The sequence below is a fragment of the Schistocerca americana genome, chromosome 4 (genome assembly GCF_021461395.2).
Source record: "Schistocerca americana isolate TAMUIC-IGC-003095 chromosome 4, iqSchAmer2.1, whole genome shotgun sequence".
NCBI lineage: Eukaryota > Metazoa > Arthropoda > Insecta > Orthoptera > Acrididae > Schistocerca > Schistocerca americana.
Window position 1 is genome coordinate 261047362 of NC_060122.1, and position 20017 is coordinate 261067378.

The window sequence follows — 20017 nt, forward strand, 5'->3', positions numbered from 1 at the left end:
ACTGTACACGACATCGTCATCAGCAGACAACCGCAGACAGCTGCTATCCCTGCCATCCAAATTATTTATCTATACTGAGAGTAACAGCGGTCGTATCACACTTCCCTGGTGAGCTCCTCGCGATACTATTATCTCTGACGAACACTCGCCGTAGACGACAACACACCACGTTCTATAACTGAAAAAGTCTTCGGGCTACTTACATACCTGTGAATCTATTCCATATAGTCGTATCTTCTCTAATAGCCAGGAATGGGACACCGTGTCAAACGCTCTCCGGAGATCCAGGACCATGGAATCTGCCTATCACGCTTCATCCGCAGTTCGCAGTACATTATGTGACAAAAAGACAAGCTGACTTCACAGGAACGCTGCTTCCTAAAACCACGCTGACGCGTGGACATAGGTTTCTCGGTCTTAAGAAAACTTATCACTTTCTAGCTTAAAATATGTTCAACGATTCTGCAGCAGACAGACTTAGGGATATTGGTCTGTAATTATGCGGGTATGCTCTTTTTGCCGTTATTATACACAGGAGATGACTCCTTTATTGAGTGTGTTCGATGGTCAAACGGTGGTATATTTGTACGATTCTCCTTCGTGAACCATTTCTTGAACGTGAACTGTAAGACTTCCGCTTTCGTTTTGCTATATTCAGCTGCCACACCAGACTAGTCAACAAGTGACTGGGTGGAAGCGTCAGACCCATTCAGTGATTTTATACAGGACAAAAATTTTCTCGTATTCTCTGACAGATCTTTTGTTAAGGTATGGCGATGGCAGTAGTTGTATACTTCGCGCATAAAACTTTTCACAGACGGCCGAATCACTACTAAATTTTGCTCGTTGTCGTTTGTACTTTCTCTTTGGCACCGGAAGTGCAACAGCCTCTACTTCCTTAGTATTTTCAGAATCTCGTTATTAAACCGTGGTGGATCTGTTCCGTATTTAATCCAGTTACTAAGCACAAAATTCTCCAGATCGCGATTTACAATCTGTTTAAGCTTAGTCCATAATTCCTCTTTCTCCATCTGGAACTATGTATGTCATTTCTTTGTCTAACTGAGATTCGAACAACTGCTTGTCTGCTCTCCTAGCTTTCTTGACTGATTTATTAACTTTCGTAACAATAGTTGCTGTAATGACATCATGATCGCTTATCCCCATTTCTGTACTGACATTGTCGATTAAATCCAGTCTATTTGTAGCTACAAGGTCTACGAGTATTTCACTGCATCTGGGGTGCCGAACTAGCTTCTCAAGACGGTCTTCAGAAAAAGTGTTCAAAAATACTTCGCATGACTGTATGTCTGCACTCCCTGCAATGTATCCGTAGACATCCCTATTTATACTTAGTAGGTTGAAGTCTCCTTAAATTTCTAATGTACGATTTGGGTATTTTTCATTTACTGACGACAGACATTCTTTGAATTACTCTAGAACTATCACAGCAGAATCGGCTGGCCGGTAAAACCACCCAACAATTACCTTGGTTTCACCTAGACCTGTTACATGCGACCAGATAACTTCACTGTCACACTCAACTTCGACCACAACAGAGACGGTAATTTGTCAGCTTCAATGAACAGTCACGGCCTTTAATCTCTCTTTCCGATATGCGTTCCATGACTCACTGAATATCACAGCCAGCTCTCGGTCCCGATGATAATTTGAGTACGAGAACTTCCCTGGAGGGCTGTAAATTCGGAAGCTTTGTTGCGAATACTTCGACAGTTTACTGATAAAATGTTGACAGTAGAGTTGTCTTCACTCTGAACGCGGTCTACCTTGCCTTGCTAAGTATCGACTGGCGAGTGTTCATCAGAGTCCTAAAAACCTCCCATGTGCACTCCACAAGTTGCTACCCAAACAGCTGCTTCCCTTGTGTAGTGTATCCCAGCCCCATCAAGGAGAGTCAATCCCCAACCGATAACGCAAATCTAGAAATCTGCAACCAAGACCGTCACAGGGTTAAGAAAGCCTTCAATTAAGACTCTCCACTTGGCACCAAATCAAAGGACCGTGTTCAACTCTAGGAACAATGCTGTAAATTGTGGACTGTACTTGCGGCCCGTGCGCGAGGCCAGCAGCCTTCACCACTTCCACCAGTCGCCTGTATGAACTGATCATGGTCTGAGAACCCATGCGACAGGTGTTGTTGGTGCCGATGTGAGCCACAACTCGCTGACGACTGCACCCTGCACGCCAAGACCGCCGGATGACGTCCACCGGCATACATACCGAGTCTACATTGGATTTCTTCCCTGCCTTAAATTCTGTCTGCTAAAGAGGTTCCATCAGCGCCTAATGTTGGAGCTCATGATAACTAGAGAACCCTTCCCTTCGTGTGCTTGCTCGGACCCTGCTGAAGGAGCGGCTACAGCGTGAATTGGTGAGACCAGACGACCAGTCTCCACATCGACCCTCCGCCTCGGGCAACTCGAACGCGTTATCACCCGCCACTCTCTTTGCAGTGAGGGCTCATCCACAACATCGGGTACACGTGGAGGTACCTCGCCAGCAGAGCCAGTGAGTAAAAAAAACGACACCTGGAGTGTCCCATGTGTTAAGCCAGATTCTCCGCCACCGCTACACTCGGAGGCAGCAGCCTGAAGTTGACTGACCATAGCCAAAAGCGCATTCAGCTGTTCGCTAACTGCGGCCAACTCCTCCTGCATACGCACACAGCATGCCCATATCATACTCATTCTAGAAAGACTAAAAAAGTAACTAAACAATAAAAGCAGCGACTTGCTACCCCTATGATGTGTCAGCAATGGACGCTGGTACCTCGGTGAGCTATGTAGCTGGCTGTTCAGAAGAGATGAGAACTATCATACAGACTGCCCGAATCCACATTTACAAAAACACGAGATTAGACCTCTTAAACAGGAAAACACGAACGAAATTTAATAAAAACACAATGACGAAAGGTCAGGAAAGGATATACAATTAATTTGCCGCTCCGTAGCTCTGTATCAGGCGAGAGCTTCTTCCAAGAATAAACGTGGTGGTTGCATAGGCTTGCAGCTAGCATAAATCGCAAGGATATCAGGGCTTTAAAGGATAATTATGCTGCGTTGGAAAGAGTAGCACGGAAGGTAGGACTGGAACTGAATATAGGTAAAACAAAATATATGATTGTGAGAGATGCTGGGGGGCAGAGGAGAGACGTCATCAAAAATAAATGGGATAGGGTATCAAAGAGCGGAAAAGTTTAAATACCTGGCCTCAATAATACAGATGTTAATAGCACGGCTGTGGCAACTCAGGGAAAGACATCAAGTGGAAAACGATGTTACTGTTCTGTGCAGAAAGTTATCAAGTCCAGATATGTAAGAATAAACTTAAAGATCCAAATATGTTTGACTGTATTAAGCCTTATAGTAATGAATGGATCAGAAGGATGGGTTGTGACCACAAAGGAGGAAGGCTGCTTATTGTAACGGGAAGTGAAGGGAGTGACAAATATATTTGGGGCAGTGAGAGAGAAAGGAAGCTGGAGAAAGAGAACAAACGCAGAACTACTGACACTTTTGGGACAGATGAATATTAATGTTTTGAACATGGCTGTGATCAACAACCGCCTGCCGCGGTGGCCGTGCGGATCTAGGGGCTCCAGTCCGGAGCCGCGCTGCTGCTACGGTCGCAGGTTCGAATCCTGCCTCGGGCATGGGTGTGTGTGATGTCCTTAGGTTAGTTAGGTTTAAGTAGTTCTAAGTTCTATGGGACTGATGACCACAGCAGTTGAGTCCCATAGTGCTCAGAGCCATTAGAACCATTTGAACCATCAGCAACCGTAATTAATAATAATGTCACAAAATTCCAGCCAACTTGAGGCAAATAGAATATTAAATTCTTTAACTAGTTTCCAACGCCAATTAGGGGCGCCTTCTTCAGAAGAAACTGTCAAAAAGAAATTTGAGCGACATCGCTCTAGTCAAAACTTTAAAACCACAAATGAAACATTTTCCATCTGACTAGAGCGAGGTCGCTCAAATTTCCTTTTAACCACGTGTAAGGTAACAGTTTCTTCTGAAGAAGGCGCCCCTAGTTGGCGCTAAAAGCTAGTTAAAGAATTTTATATTCTATTTGCTACTGGTTGGCTAGAATTTTGTGACATTGTGACACATGAATATTTTAGTGAGAATCAAGCAAGGAAGAATTAGGTGAGTTGAACATGTATACAGAATGCCAGAAACTCGAAATGATAAGAAAGTGTTTGTAGGAAAGTCCGAAGGGGGAAGGAGAAGAGGAAGACGAAGGTAAAGGCGGCACGAAGATATGGAGAAGCACCTGAAAGCAATGGCATTCAGGAATTGGAGAAGGAAAGTGATAGACATAAAGCAACGGAGCCAGGCGACAAAGGAAACCAATATTCGAGAAGGACTGTAGCGTCGACCACTAAGTAAGTACGTGAAAATCAAGCAAGGCTAACTTGTAAGTGGAGGCGACGAGAAGCTGTGGAACAGCAATTTTTACGCCGCATTGCTACGCTAATCCGTTCGTTACTGTAAGGCTTAATTTAATAATACATATTTGGACTTTTGCGTTTTTACTTACATTTCTGGACTCGTTAAAATCAAACATTATTACAAGATTGCACCCGAGGTTTTGAACTGCATGGGACGTGGATGTTTAATAAGTAAAATTCGTGATAAGATCTGTGGAATGTGATAAGCAGGTACAGAAACGTACTGAACTGCCATTTGTTCTTCAGGGCTATAGAGAATTAAAGCAGCCGATTTAGACTGCCCAGCAAAGTGGACTCTAAATAGACGGAATCAACCGTTTGTGTATGCTATTTGTGCGTTTACCTGTTGTGGGTGTCGCCTAAATGGGCGTGTACTTTTGACTATATAAACCGTGGTTTGTACTTATTGGATAACATACACGTACCCTAACATCCATCCGTGGTTGTTGAAGCTCCGCATGTCGCAAACCATCGAACGGTGGTCTCCCCGCGCAAAATTCCATCACGCTGTATTTTAGTCTGCTGTTTGCGGATATTAAACATTTTAGGTACGCCATTATCAAGTTCTTCCATTTTGTCTTGCTGTAGCGGCGGTCGCAGAATTTCTTGCACCATCAGCGAGGCCGTCGTTCTAAGTTATGTCTTCTCTGACATCTCTCTCGTCTTTATTGAAACACAGGGGTAACAAGAACAGAAGGTGCAGCCACTGAGAACCTTGTACGTCAAACTTTATTTACGATAATGAACTTTACAGGTATTAAAGTATAAGTAGTATTACAGTTAGTACAACTGTAAAGAGATTATCACTTTCGAGAAAGAATTTATATCTGTTTATAATAATTCAAGACGACAAAATCATTTAATAACTGCAACGCTGTCATGACAGTTTCAGCAGTTTATTGCAATCTTCGGAAGTGAACACTCGACTAATACCTTCGTTACGATAAATACTTAAGTTAATGTACCTTGAAATTTTACCGCGGTGAGGCTGGTAGTTCTTTAATCACATCTGAAGATGAAAATAAACTGCACAATGGCAAAATTTCCTATTTTCACCAACTCAGTATTGCATATATCTTCACAAAAAACTATTACAGACCACTTCCACGTAGAGCAACTTACCTTTAAACCTGGCAGCACAGCACACTGCTAGCCCCAGTGCAAAACTTGTCCTGGTGTGGGATAGGCTGGAACAGAGGTACAATACTTTTTACGTACTTCAGTCATAACAGTTCACCACGTTGATATCTGTCCCACATTTCAGGCGCAAGACAATGATTTTCGCAGTCGCATCTCTTTACTTTTCTTTTGTAAGGCACTGTGCCAAAGCGCAGATAGGTTTCACTTTGAAAACTGCTTTACAACTTCCCTAAACTCGTGGATGGAAAGATGGTATTTGTAAAATAGTTGTTTAACTGTCATTGAATAGACTCCGCAGCATCTGCAGTTCCGACTTAATTTTTTGGTATACTGAGACCTAAATTAGGGAACGACATAGCTCTCAAGTACACAGTCTAGCAAAGAATGTAACTGATTGTGATTGAGAGCAACAACACTATGTAATTCTACCAACGCGTCCCCGAATGTAATTCGAGGTAGGAATCTTAAACCAAATACGTATTTTAGAAACTTTCCCATTTCTGACTGAGGACGGGTATACTAAGAGCGAAGTCCAAATTCGAAAATGTTTCGATACCATTCCTGACTTAAGTGAAAACTGCAGCCCTTATTGTTAGCGCTTGAAAACACTTTCTTTGGCACCACACTAGCAGCATCTTCAAAATCCAATGTTTCTGGGTGAAAAATTTTAGAGCACATACTAAGAATACCGTCCAACACGCATTGGTATGCTGACACAGCTTTTGATAACGTTAAACAAAAAGCAACCCGGATATACTCCAAGGCAGTGCATGTACGTAACTAGTAAAGTTGATGAAAGTGTTCTGGTGAAACGGAAAATGTCCCTTCCGCTAATTCAGTAAGCACACTACTATACATAAATGTCAGACTTTCTCACAAGTGAAAAATACTGTACTATATTCTGGGTCTATGAAGCGGAACCTTTCATCTCGATTTGTTAAAATATGTAAATTGTTGAAATACTCTAGTACTTCCTTCGCAGAACGAGAATGAATGGCCATCTGTTTCCTTAGGGCACAGTGCAATGAAAAACAAAAATCAGTTGTCTCTTTTTCCTGTATTTCACAGCTAGTTAGCCTAGATAATTCTCCACGTATTATTTTCTTTGGCTTTGAAGTTAGTTGTTCAGAAACTGGTATAACTGGTAATTCTATCACCCTAGAGCTTTGTTTCCGTGATCATGGGATTCTTTTAACTCTAGATTACTAAATCCTCGTAAAATTTACGATTGCAATCGGTATCAGTTCACAGTTCCCGCCAGTCTAGTATTGTCATTATAGGACGTAAAACAGAACATGTTGCAATTATTTTGTATTTGGCATGCCACTGGAGAGCTTATAATTACAATTGACTACTGCATGAACCCTAAATTATGACTTCCCATAAATTATGACTTCCTTCATACAAAATTTGGAGTAGTAAAATTTGGGGAATGTAATATTCCCCCCCCCCTTTTAACGTCCTAGGATTACATACACTATTTCATTCATTTCTGAATATGGTTGTAAAGCTGCGACAAAATTCATCTCCGTGCACCTGAACGAAATCTCACACATCCTCAACTTTATGAAGCTTTCCATATTAAATAATAAATAATATATTTAATAATAATCCACATCACGATTTGTAACAGTTTTTATGAAGTCCAGTAGTTAAACCCTTAAAGTGTCACGAATCAGATAAATGCACTTCTGTGTCTCTGTCGAGCCTTCATTCTCAGTAACTACGTAAAAGAGTAGCTTCCGATTGTATATAAGGAGATACCCAACGCACCATCGAGCACAACATACAGCGGTCAATAAAATTCTTCTGGGCTGCTGACCGCATTGTCAATATATAAAACTGTCCGACGTTTCGGCCACTTTTGCAAATGCCTTCCTCAGGGCTTTGCGCTGAGCTAACAGTGACATGGGCCGTGGAAGCCTACGGTTACACACAACTTAAGCCTTCTACTTTGTGGAGCCCTATCTACTGTAAAATTTGCCAGTGGCCATAGAGTCGGCAGAGAACCCTCGATCTAGCGCCATGAACAAGAAGGAATAGTTGCGTCATTATGGTATAGAATATACACGGCGTAGCAGAACTGACGTAGTATGTAATTACAAACAGAATTTCTGTATAAATTATTATTTCACACAGACAGCTAAACAAAACAGAAAAGAGTTCGTGTTTGTGGAGTAGTTTCGAAGTGCCATATATTGAATGTCATACAGAATTACTTCCCACACTCGTGTATTATCACGAGTCATTATACAAGCAAGAGCCTCAGTTACATTTTAGTTGATCAATAGCTTACATCGCTGATCTTTATTTGTCTCTTACTGTGAGATGTTGTTTGAATACTTTATCGTATACTGTGACTAAGAGAAAATATGTGCTCTCTCTCTCTCTCTCTCTCTCTCTCTCTCTCTCTCTCTCTGTGTGTGTGTGTGTGTGTGTGTGTGTGTGTGTGTGTGTGTGTGTGTAATGTACCCTTATTTGTAACAGAGAGGAAATTAAGCCATCATTTTGGTAGAAATTCGATTGTTGGTAGCAACAGGGTTTCTGCCAAATATACTGCTCAGGACTATTCAATTTTTAAAAGCACAGGTTAGTTTGCGTAGGCTAATTTTAACTGGATAGGATAGCAGGTTTATTTGCAGCAGGAACAAAAAGCAGAGCTGTGGTATTCTTTAATGCGCTCAGGCTATAAAACCAGTAGCTTCGATTCAGATTAATTGCCTGACCCATCTCCTCTGAGATTATCAAGACTTTTCACAAAGTAAGATGACGCTAATTTCCTTCCATATTTTATTTACCTGACTGCTAGTTTTATCTCATATTTCTTTCACTCAACTAACTCCAACCTCCATGTCATTCCAGAAAGAGCGAGTATACTGCATTCTCGCAGCACACTTCAATGAAAGGTAATTCATTTACGTCAATGCAAAAAAAGGGACAAAAGCTGTTTAAGGGCGTTGCACTGATTAAGAGCGTTTATACTTCACAGGAAAACCGTGTACACGGGTTTGTTTCTGCTTGGTTCCTGCGTTAATTGCTAGAACGTAAACATTTGTTCCATTCGGATACAAAACGGCACGGAAGCTGGCCTTTAAAGATGTCTCTCAATATTTACAACGTCAGTCGCTTCTCTAATTATTTTTTTTTCCTAGCAACCCGACGTGAGATGAAAGAGCTACGTTAGAACTTTGCTCACGCTGTTTCATCACCTATATCCATCGCAACAGGCAGCAGTAAACGTGCGTCAGCTAACTTCATTGTAGCCTCTTACACCCTGTGATCATCTAGACGGGTGACAAAACACTGCGTTTAAGTGCTATTTTACTTTCACAAAAGCTTACGCTCAGTCAGTTCCCAGTGGAAATGGCCAGTACTAAAAGTACTGGTAGCTAGTTAGGCTTTTGCCTCTGATTGACGAAAGCAAGGTTGTGTGCACGTTGTGTTTACACTATTTTTGAAGGTCTCTGTAGCTTACAGCCTGAAGTTCAGGGTATTATTGGAAGCGTTCCAGCGGATACTGCTGTTCCTTGCACAACACTTTAAGTATTTGGAAATTATATTTCTATCTGCTTTTTCCTACAGCATAACTGAAATAATATTATAGTTAATTAATATGAATTCTAAATAAAAATTACTGTAATTTAGGCCCATAAGTCAATGAAACCATTAATTTACACTTATCACAGCAAAACCTTACACATAAGTTATTTTTTGTTTTTTTTTTGTTTTGTTTTTGTGTGGATCCACAGCCTATTAATAACTAGACCAATAAGATAAACATGATCCCTGTAAGTAACCTAACTTTATTTCAATCGTGTTCAACAACTGTAAAAATGAAAGTGGAAGAGTAACATATTGTCGGCGTATTTCTCCTTACATCGCCATGTTAAATAACACATTACATAGCTCTCAATTTCATACTCCTTTACCAAGCAATACATTTATTTACACGTGTGAGATTATGTATTACGTGTTTCAGTTATCAAATTATTTTTCTTTGCATACAAAGTAGACCTCATATTCTATCATTACACCGGGAATGGATCCACATCACAAACGTTACAACCTCAAATGTGTAAGTAGGCTGTTTAGGTTTTCTTATTGGTAACGCCACGTAGCGCTCTGTATGAAAATCACTGGCTGTGCTGTGTGTAGTCTGTGGCTAGTTTGCATTGTTGTCTGCCATTGTAGTGTTGGGCAGCGGCAGCTGGATGTGAACAGCGCGTAGCGTTGCGCAGTTGGAGGTGAGCCGCCAGCATTGGTGGATGTGGGGAGAGAGATGGCGGAGTTCAGAAATTTGTCATGAACTGATATATATATATATATATATAATGACTATTAAGGTAAATACATTGTTTGTTCTCTATTAAAATCTTTCATTTGCTAACTATGCCTATCAGTAGTTAGTGCCTTCCGTAGTTTGAATCTTTCATTTAGCTGGCAGTAGTGGCGCTCGCTGTATTGCAGTAGCTTGAGTAACGAAGATTTTTGTGAGGTACGTGATTTGTGAAAGATACAGGTTAATGTTAGTAAGGGCCATTCTTTTGTAGGGATTTCTGAAAGTCAGATTGCGTTGCGCTAAAAAAAAAAAAAAAAAAAATATTGTGTGTCAGTTTAAGCACAGTCATGTATAATTGTTCAAAGGGGACGTTTCAAATGTCATATTGGTAATTGTGATCTAAGTACTACAGCTTGACACCTAACTGAAGCTATTATAATGTTGTCAAAGATACACATATATCCAAACGCTGCAGATTTATAGTTAGCAAATGTAAGAAGACTTAGCTGATCAACTGAATATCGGACGATCAAAGATGTATGCGTCCAGTAAGGTTTACCCGCAAATGAATGTCGATTACATTTACAGTATTTTTCCTTTTGTTACCTAGTATCACTACTTACCCATTTTGGCGAAATACGAGGCGAACATATTGATGTACATCTGCATGACGATCCTTGAAGTAAGTGATACAGAGACTTGTGCTGTTCAGTATGAAACGAAAATTGAAACACTGGCAGCTGTCTCACTTGCATTTAATTTATTTATTCAACCGATGTAGGTGTTCCATTACACCATTGTCAGAACCCATGACCAACATAAATTGGAGGATGCAATCTCGGTTGCAAACATACCAGGAGACGGTATTAATTAACCATTGTTCGTAGATCTCTGGTTTGCACGGAATTATCTCTTCATTTGTCGTCCAACTCGACAGCATCATGTAAACCTGAGATCTACGAATCTGTGCATCTTACATTTGCTATCGATAGTTCTGCAGTGTTTACGTGCATATGAATCATTGGCAACATTGTAAGAGCTGTTGTTTGTTGTTAAGCTGTTGTACTTATAGCATAGTTACCAATATGTAATAGTGTGGCTGTAACGTTTGTGATGTGGATCAGTTCCCTATGTAGTTATGGAATATGACGTCTATTTTTTATATGTAAAGAAAAATAATTTGATAATTACAATACTTAAGACGTAATATCAAACACGTAAGTAGAAAGACTGCATGGTAAGGGGGTATTCTATTGGACGTGGTCAGATGCGTTATTTACTCTCAGCGATGTACAGAGATGTACGCAGACAAAGTCATCCTCTTCCACGTTTGTTCTACAGGTGCTTGAAAATCACAAACTATCGAAATCAGCTAATTGCACGAGTTACGTAAAGACTGTCTACATTATAGCTGCTATGGGCCGTGTTTTCGTTCATTAATTTTTATTTTATTTTATTATCTGCTTAAGGGGACTATTTTAGATTTTTTCTGGTCTTTGCTTCCCTTAGGAGGGACATCATCTACATTATTTCAGACACATCTTGGTTTCTTGCAACTATATCATTATTCTGCGCTGTATTTAATGAGGTAATAGGGAGGCAGAAACGTATTTGGAACAGAAAGTTATTTTGACATTTCGTGACACCATAATCCACATAGCATGGAGATGAACGACTGCACCGTTAGTGACAGCAAGCTATTGTAACATAACATAGCGTCAATACATTGTCGTCACGAGTTGGTTGCTCAGTGTGGAGAGTGAAACCCCACACATAAAGCCACAACGATTAATTAACTAAACTAATGCGTTTTCCTACCAACTATATGATGCGTTTCACTGTTAACGACAGTGACTCAGGAGAACTTTTGTTTTATGTGATACCACAGTAACAACTTTGCCACACAAGGAAGTTATCCAGCAGTTTAGGCGGTTGTTAAATAATTTTTTGTACTTACGAGCTGCGAGGACCACCCTCACAAAATATAGTTCAGAGCTAGCTTCTAGTGCAGCAAAGCTCTGCCGTTATGTAACATACGTCCAGGTTCATTTGTAAATATTTCTAATTGCAGTATCGGTGGCTTGGATGTGGCATGTGGTTTCGATTTTTTTTTCCAGCAACTTGCGGTATCTCAAGAGGTTCCTTGAGACCACCAATGTAAAAAGCACAACTAAACATTTTATTAACACAAAGTGAAGTACGCAGTCAAGCACTATTTCCTAGAGAACAGCCATCAAGTGCAAATCCAGCCACAGTTTCAGACCTCGTCCATTTCAAGCCCAAATTCATGATGATTTTTGTCATTCCCGTGCACTATCACAATTATGATAATATCCGAGTGACAAAGAAACAAGATCAATTTATCCAATTCAGAGACTAAATAAGACACCAAATGTCCTATCGAGCTAGTAGAAAGTAATTAGCAACATATCTAACTGGTTGTACGGTCTCTGCAGCTTCCTTTTCAGCTTAACTGCTAATCACGTGGCCTCCAGATTGCTGGGGAGTATGACATACTGCCACATTCTTTGCACTGGAGACATTAGAAGATGACAACTGGCAAATTCGAAGTATACCCCTTATTCCGTCAATAGTATACTATAGTTATTATTTCTTAATACAGTGAAATATAGTATCACCTACCTGATCTAAATGATAACGAACATTTTTTAAAATAAGAAATAGATGTAGTAATCTATCAATCTGGTATATTATATCAGATATATTATATACTAGTGCAAATAACTAATTCTGTAATTTAAAATAAACAGAATGTTACACATTCCCACAGTATTTTTCGTTAACTGTTCCTCTACTATCATTTACTTATTTCTACCCATAACAATGTGGGTTGAAATTTTTTAAATTATCTCTCTAGCAATCTGTAGTGTATAGGAGACCAGAGGTAGCTGCAACAATTTTTTGGAATAATTTTTGTGCAAGAAAGTTTTGAGCTATGTTCCTTGTAACCAATCACTGTTATAGATTCACCACATGTTTGTTCGTTATGCTCAGCTAGTAGGAATATCACTGATTTCACACTATTCAGTTGTGCACATTTCAAGAATTTACCTGCAGTGATGATTGGTGTTACAGTAGGAGTAGGAGGTTGTTATGCATGGTGTATCCCACTAAACATTAAAAAAATATTACAGTTTTACATTATTAGTTGTTTTTCTCTTACATGTAATTTGTTATGAATATGATAGAAAAATCTATTTAACTTTTACTAATAACTGATAATTTAACATTACTTCCTTTCCCACTTCGTTATATGTTACTTCTGGCTTGTGCCTCTGTTTGTCTCCTTTTTGTAATTTCTTACTTCGCCTTCACAAGTTAAATACACAATAAGAAAACACATGTGACCCAACGTAATTGCAACAGATTGCCCCATGCGTCACCATTTCATGTTCGGTTAGCGGTAAGAATCAATTATCAGCTGAAGTGAAAGTTTAAAGTATTTATCACTCATCTGTAGCTAGGATTTCCACATGATACAGTATTTGCTTTCATATAAAGACGCTACGTTGCTAGGTATGTTGCTAAGTTTGTTACTGGTTAGTAACTACACGCGAGTATTACATGGATGTTTTGTGAACTCAAATTTGATGCCCTAGAGGGAAGACGACGTTTTCTTAGGGAAACACTGTTGAATGTATTGGAAGTGAGGTGTTAGGTCGAAGTGTATTCCTAAAACACCGAAAATCGGAGTTCCTGCGTACACAAGCCAACCAAGTGAAGCAGTAGTGGTACAGGATACGCTCCGCCGTGCACCTTAGGGTGGCTTGAGGTGTATGGACGGTCAGGATCACAAATCATAAGTAGAACCTAATAGTAATTTAACCTTACAAAACTCGCGTTACAAAATTTCTTTCCCACCTGACAACAAGAGAATAACAAAAAACTGTAATGTAGTAACAAATCTGCAATTCTTATATAACACAATTATTACATTCATAAAGAAATATTTATTATAGATCACTGAAAATACTTCAGAAATAAAAAAAAGCGAAACGCGTTGCACAATACCACAGCCATTCATTTAATTGTCTTAAACGGACCATATACCCAAGAAACATTTACAGAACCGGAATTTGTGACTGACTGCAGATCAGTTCTGCTGTCGCCAACGTACATTTCACTCCATTTGCAAGTGGAACAGAAAATGGAGTGGCTAGCAGTAATACAAGGTACCCTCCGCCATGCTCCGTACGATGGCTTAATGTGTATATATGTAGAAGTAGGTATGTAGATGTAGATACTTGTTCCAAAGTTTTATACTGTCTTGTAGTGACGGTATAAATTCATCCCTCGTTTGAATATGTTCGTAACATAGTACTTAACACAGTGAAAAACTATTCCTATTCGCTATCAGTCTTTTTGCGAAGCTTTGAAAGAAGCTTTAAGTGCAGAATGAATTTTTATCTAAAGATCTCTTAACTACTCAGTTGCCACAGTTGAAGCGCGACGCTGGATGCGATTTCCACAGCCTGTCTCACCAAAGAGTCGTCAAACGCATTTTCTCTGGTGTTTCAGCAGGTTTTTGAGATTTCATTTTTGCATTGTGTAACTGGAATGAGCCCAAGCAAATAGTGCTCGTCCCGTCCTTCACACGACTCCCAGTGCCGACGAAAAGCGACAGTTTGTTTCCCTTTATAAATAAAATGATTTTTGAAGCGGAATTTTACACGAACATTTCTTAGAGCGGTCGCAGATTAGTCTAGCGCGGTGTATGCTTTATCAACATATATTAAGAGAGACGGTAAAGCACGAAGAATAACCAGTACTCCCACCCTGAACGCTACTGCTGATTTGCTGCTGGATTAGCTGTTTACTCTTTGTATTTTACCGTCCCTGTTAACATACATTGATAAAATGGATATCGCACTAGACTAATTTGGGAACGCTCTATCAAATGGGCTTGTAAAATTCGGATTTAAAAATAATTTTGTTTGTAATGGCGAACATACCGATGCTTTCTGTTGACACTGGGCGCCGCATGAAAGGCGTGACGACCAGTAATCGTTTGGACTCCGCTACACAATGCGAAGTCAGAATTACAAACACAGGTGATCCAAAAACGTGATAGAAAGCATGTTAGGTCCCTAACTTCGCATGTATTGACATATATTGACATATATTGAAATTTCAGGTGAATACCTGATTACCGGAAATAAAGAAGAGCATAAATGGAATCCCTGACCTCGGAAGAACGATTACTTACCGCACGAAAATTTATGCGAATAACCGCAGTAATCTCACTGTTGGACCGGCAGGTCTGTCAGAGTTCGGAAAGAAAAGGACACCTCGTGAAGTGCTTCTTACGCGGTAAGTTACGGCTCGAAAGTCGCAGTGATTTTGAAGCCATCAGACAGTCGACTTTCTGGTCCTCATCTTACATTGATGTTCGTTGGTGACACATTGAGGGCCAGATTTGAATTTATCGGGAGTGTTTGGGTTGCAAGAAGCAAGGCGTCGGGACGAAAATCCACAGTTTTTACCGATGACAACAGTGAGTGTGTCCGCACATTCTTTGAGGCTCAGGCCACTTCATCCACTGGATAGGCTGGTTCTGGTTCAACTGGCTCTGAGCACTATGCGACTTAACTGCTGAGGTCATCAGTCGCCTAGAACTTAGAACTAATTAAACCTAACTAACCTAAGGATATCACACACACCCATGCCCGAGGCAGGATTCGAACCTGCGACCGTAACGGTCGCTCGGTTCCAGACTGTAGCGCCTAGAACCGCACGGCCACTCTGGCCGGCAAACTGGATAGGCGTCCCAACAATCAAGCATATCAAAACATCATTACAAAGACTCACGGAAGCGGAGGAATTGAGTCCCTACCAGGTCCAAAGACGCCAGCCACTCAGTGAGGGGCTGTGCCCTCCTGTGATGTTTTGTGGCTCTTAACTGGATGAGGAGAGGGTGGTATGATAGATGGGTGGCCGGTTTCCTCTCATTACAACACAAAATGTACGTGTAGTTAAAATACGCTTTATTACCGGAACCAATTGAATACTTAACTTCAATGAACTAATTCTTGAATCTTGTCCATGCTCATCTCACAACTACACTCCTGGAAATGGAAAAAAGAACACATTGACACCGGTGTGTCAGACCCACCATACTTGCTCCGGACACTGCGAGAGGGCTGTACAAGCAATGATCACACGCACGGCACAGCGGACACACCAGGAACCGCGGTGTTGGCCGTCGAATGGCGCTAGCTGCGCAGCATTTGTGCACCGCCGCCGTCAGTGTCAGCCAGTTTGCCGTGGCATACGGAGCTCCATCGCAGTCTTTAACACTGGTAGCATGCCGCGACAGCGTGGACGTGAACCGTATGTGCAGTTGACGGACTTTGAGCGAGGGCGTATAGTGGGCATGCGGGAGGCCGGGTGGACGTACCGCCGAATTGCTCAACACGTGGGGCGTGAGGTCTCCACAGTACATCGATGTTGTCGCCAGTGGTCGGCGGAAGGTGCACTGGACTGGATGAAGCGTCGTCTCACGCGGTCTGCACGTCCAGCACGAACGCTGGTCCAACTGAGGCGCCAGGTGGAAATGGCATGGCAAGCCGTTCCACAGGACTACATCCAGCATCTCTACGATTGTCTCCATGGGAGAATAGCAGCCTGCATTGCTGCGAAAGGTGGATATACACTGTACTAGTGCCGACATTGTGCATGCTCTGTTGCCTGTGTCTATGTGCCTGTGGTTCTGTCAGTGTGATCATGTGATGTATCTGACCCCAGGAATGTGTCAATAAACTATCCCCTTCCTGGGACAATGAATTCACGGTGTTCTTATTTCAATTTCCAGGAGTGTATATACAAAGAGTAACGTTCCAACACAGCTAGCTAAGGTAACAGGTGACGAGAATCAGTGTGGAAGACTAGAACACAGTGCGACGTATTGAGCTGCAATGAGAACTGAGTCCCGAGGCGACGGACTGAGGTACTGGGAGAGACTGAGACAGTTCGGTCGACGCTGGCGCTCTAAATGTACGCTGCTTAGTGGGCGTTATCGGCGCGTAGCCTACGGCTGTATCTTGGTCTTCTCTCACCATAGTAGCGTTTAGTTCAGCGCCTGCTATGCAATGTTTCCTAGTGCCGACCGGTATTCTGGCGAAGGCGTATGCCTGCACAGGGGACAATGTGTGGCGGAAATATTTCGCAAACTACATGATCCATGATCTTGAAAATGGCGCCATCAGTGAACACAAGATCTGGTTCAATGATGAGGCCCATTTTCAGTTGAATGGTTAGGTGAACAAACAAATCTGGCGGCTTTCGGGTACGGAAAATCCTCATCTCAGTGTCGTGTCACCACTGCATCCAAAAATGGTGACGGTGGAGTCTACCATATCGTCGAAGTGGATGATTGATGCGATATTCATTAACGATATGGTCACAGGAATGAAGTATCTGGGCACTTTGGCCCAGAAGAGGGCCGTCTCAACATGACTAGCCGGTACTGTTTCATGCAGGAAGCGCATCCTCATAGAACTGCTGATGTCTTCGCGCGGCTTGAAATGACGCTCGGTGAGTTTTTAATTGCTTTGGATGCAGAGAAATTCAAGGGGCATGGATAGAGTGGCCCCCATACTGTCCGGACCTCAGTCAATGTGACTTCTTCACGTGGGGTTACATCAAGGATAGAATCTGTAGATATCCCCTAAGTCAATGGATGAGCTGAAATCGGCCATCAGGAGTAAGACTGATACACTTGTCCATCATTCTCCAGCTCATTATGACAGAGTTTCGGAATCGGCTGTATACCACTGTAGTCGGGGACGGTAGACATTTCGAGCATCTTCTAGATTAAAAGTCATTCATGGTTCAAATGGCTCTGAGCACTATGGGACTTAAATTCTGAGGTAATCAGCCCCCTAGAACTTAGAACTACTTAAACCTAACTAACCTAAGGACATCACACACATCCATGCCCGAGGCAGGATTCGAAACTGCGACCGTAGTGGTCGCACTGTTCGCGAATGTAGCGCCTAGAACCGCTCGGCCACCCCGGCCGGCAAATGTCATTCATATGTGTATACAATAAAATAGGGTTCATGTTTTTGAAGGTTGTCTTTTTCGACAACATGCGCTTACTTTCCATCATGATTTTCGACCATCCCGTATCTGCTGAAAGACGGGGGAAAACGCGCCTGGCTACTTTTAAGAGAGACACATGGTCTAAGCGCATATACGCGAAGTAAGTCTCAAAATGTCTTTAAGCTGAGCTGTTTAAAAAATAAATTGTAGATCTGCATCGTAAAAGCGATTTTGTTGTGTTACGTGACAAATGAATGCCTAAGCATCCTGAGAGAATGCAGCTAGCTAAGATGCTAATTGAATAAGTTGTTGTATACGTGACACCTCCAGATTTCGCGGGAAACCTGCGAGGGGGCGTAATACCTTGTAACGAATTACTGTAGGCGGCCAGCAAGGTGAAATCAGATACGAGATTTAATATCGGAAAGCGGCGGTATTTGCGGTCGCATTCAAATGTCGACTGCAGCTAATTCGAAAGCGCGTGCTAATTAACAGTTACAGAGCCAAAGCCGCGGGCAGTGAAAGAGAAAAATAATAACGAAAGGAAAAGGGCGAACCGGCGACCGCGCGTGGACCGCCAGGGTAGCAGGCTGGCTGCAGCCCCACTCACACACACACACGTGCTGTCTGGAGCAGCCGGCGCGGCTCGCTGCAGCCACATTTAATTACGAGCTCCGCTGGCCGCCCGGCTCTGTACACGTGTGGCCCGCCCCTGAATTAGTAACCGTGACCAGCCCACCTTCCCCTGCACTCCCTTACTGCGGAGCTGTGTGGTCGCAGCGGCCGCGGAGGGTAGTGGTGGTGGTGGTCACTCGCTTCCCCTACTGTGGCGTTTCGTTAAACTGATCCATTCGTAAAGTGTACGCAAGGTAATTGAGAATCGCTTCGATGACGATCAGTCTGCCTTTCGGAAAGGTACGGACACCAGGGAGACAGTTCTCAAGCTCTTGACAACGGAAGAAAAACACGATAAATCAACACACGTTTGTCAACTTAAAAAAAAAAGTGGGACGTAAAATAGTGCAAGATGTTCGAAAACCAAGAAAAATAGGAGTAAGCTATAGAAAAAGACGGGTGATATACGCATACCAACAAAAGTATTGCGTCACCCTTTTATTCCTAAACTGATGGCACCCAAAGAATCAAAATTACAACGCAGCCAAAAGTCACACACATAACTTTTCTTTGCCGGCCGGGGTCGCCGAGCGGTTCTAGGCGCTACAGTCTGGAACCGCGTGACCGCTACGGTAGCAGGTTCGAATCCTGCCTCGGGCATGGATGTGTGTGATGTCGTTAGGTTAGTTAGGTTTAAGTAGTTGTAAGTTCTAGGGGACTGATGACCTCAGATGTTAAGTCCCGTAGTGCTCAGAGCCATTTGAACCATAACTTTTGTTTGCTTTGACGACGCGATCATCTTCAGTAATTAGGTAGCTGAGAAGCAAACCCTGGAAGTATCAGGCTGTCATACTGTGGTATGCGTACGGTAAGACTTTCGGTGCACACACCATCAGATTATTTGACTTGTCGCTCTAACGAAGTAGGCGAGTGTCAGCAATATGTCTCGTGGTCTTATCGTGGCGTGTTTATCTTCTGCCGTTAGGTCAGACGATAGAAATGCCACTTGCACGCTTAGAGTAGTAGATTGACGGTGACCAACTTTAAACAGAACTGATTAATTTTCACACACATTTATTAAAGTAATAAAGATCATAGAAATTACTTAACTTGATTCTGGATGCTTATTACAATTGACAATCTGAAGTTCCTTTGGTCTTGGTACGTTAATCTTATTCTCACTATCTCTGATACTTGACAAAGTGGCTATACATTTCTCTTCATGGCTATGTACAGGAATATGATAATCTTATTAGGCGCAGACTGAAACTTGACTACAGACAAATGCAGACTGACTAATCGGAGGTCTGTACAATCGTTATAATACCTCGCGCGTTCAGGTATCACTGCGCGAGTTTGATCCGCGAGGAGAAAAGTTTCTACGTTAGCAGCAATCTCATTGGCTGCATTACATATTAATACGCGGATCGGCGGAAGCAGAATTT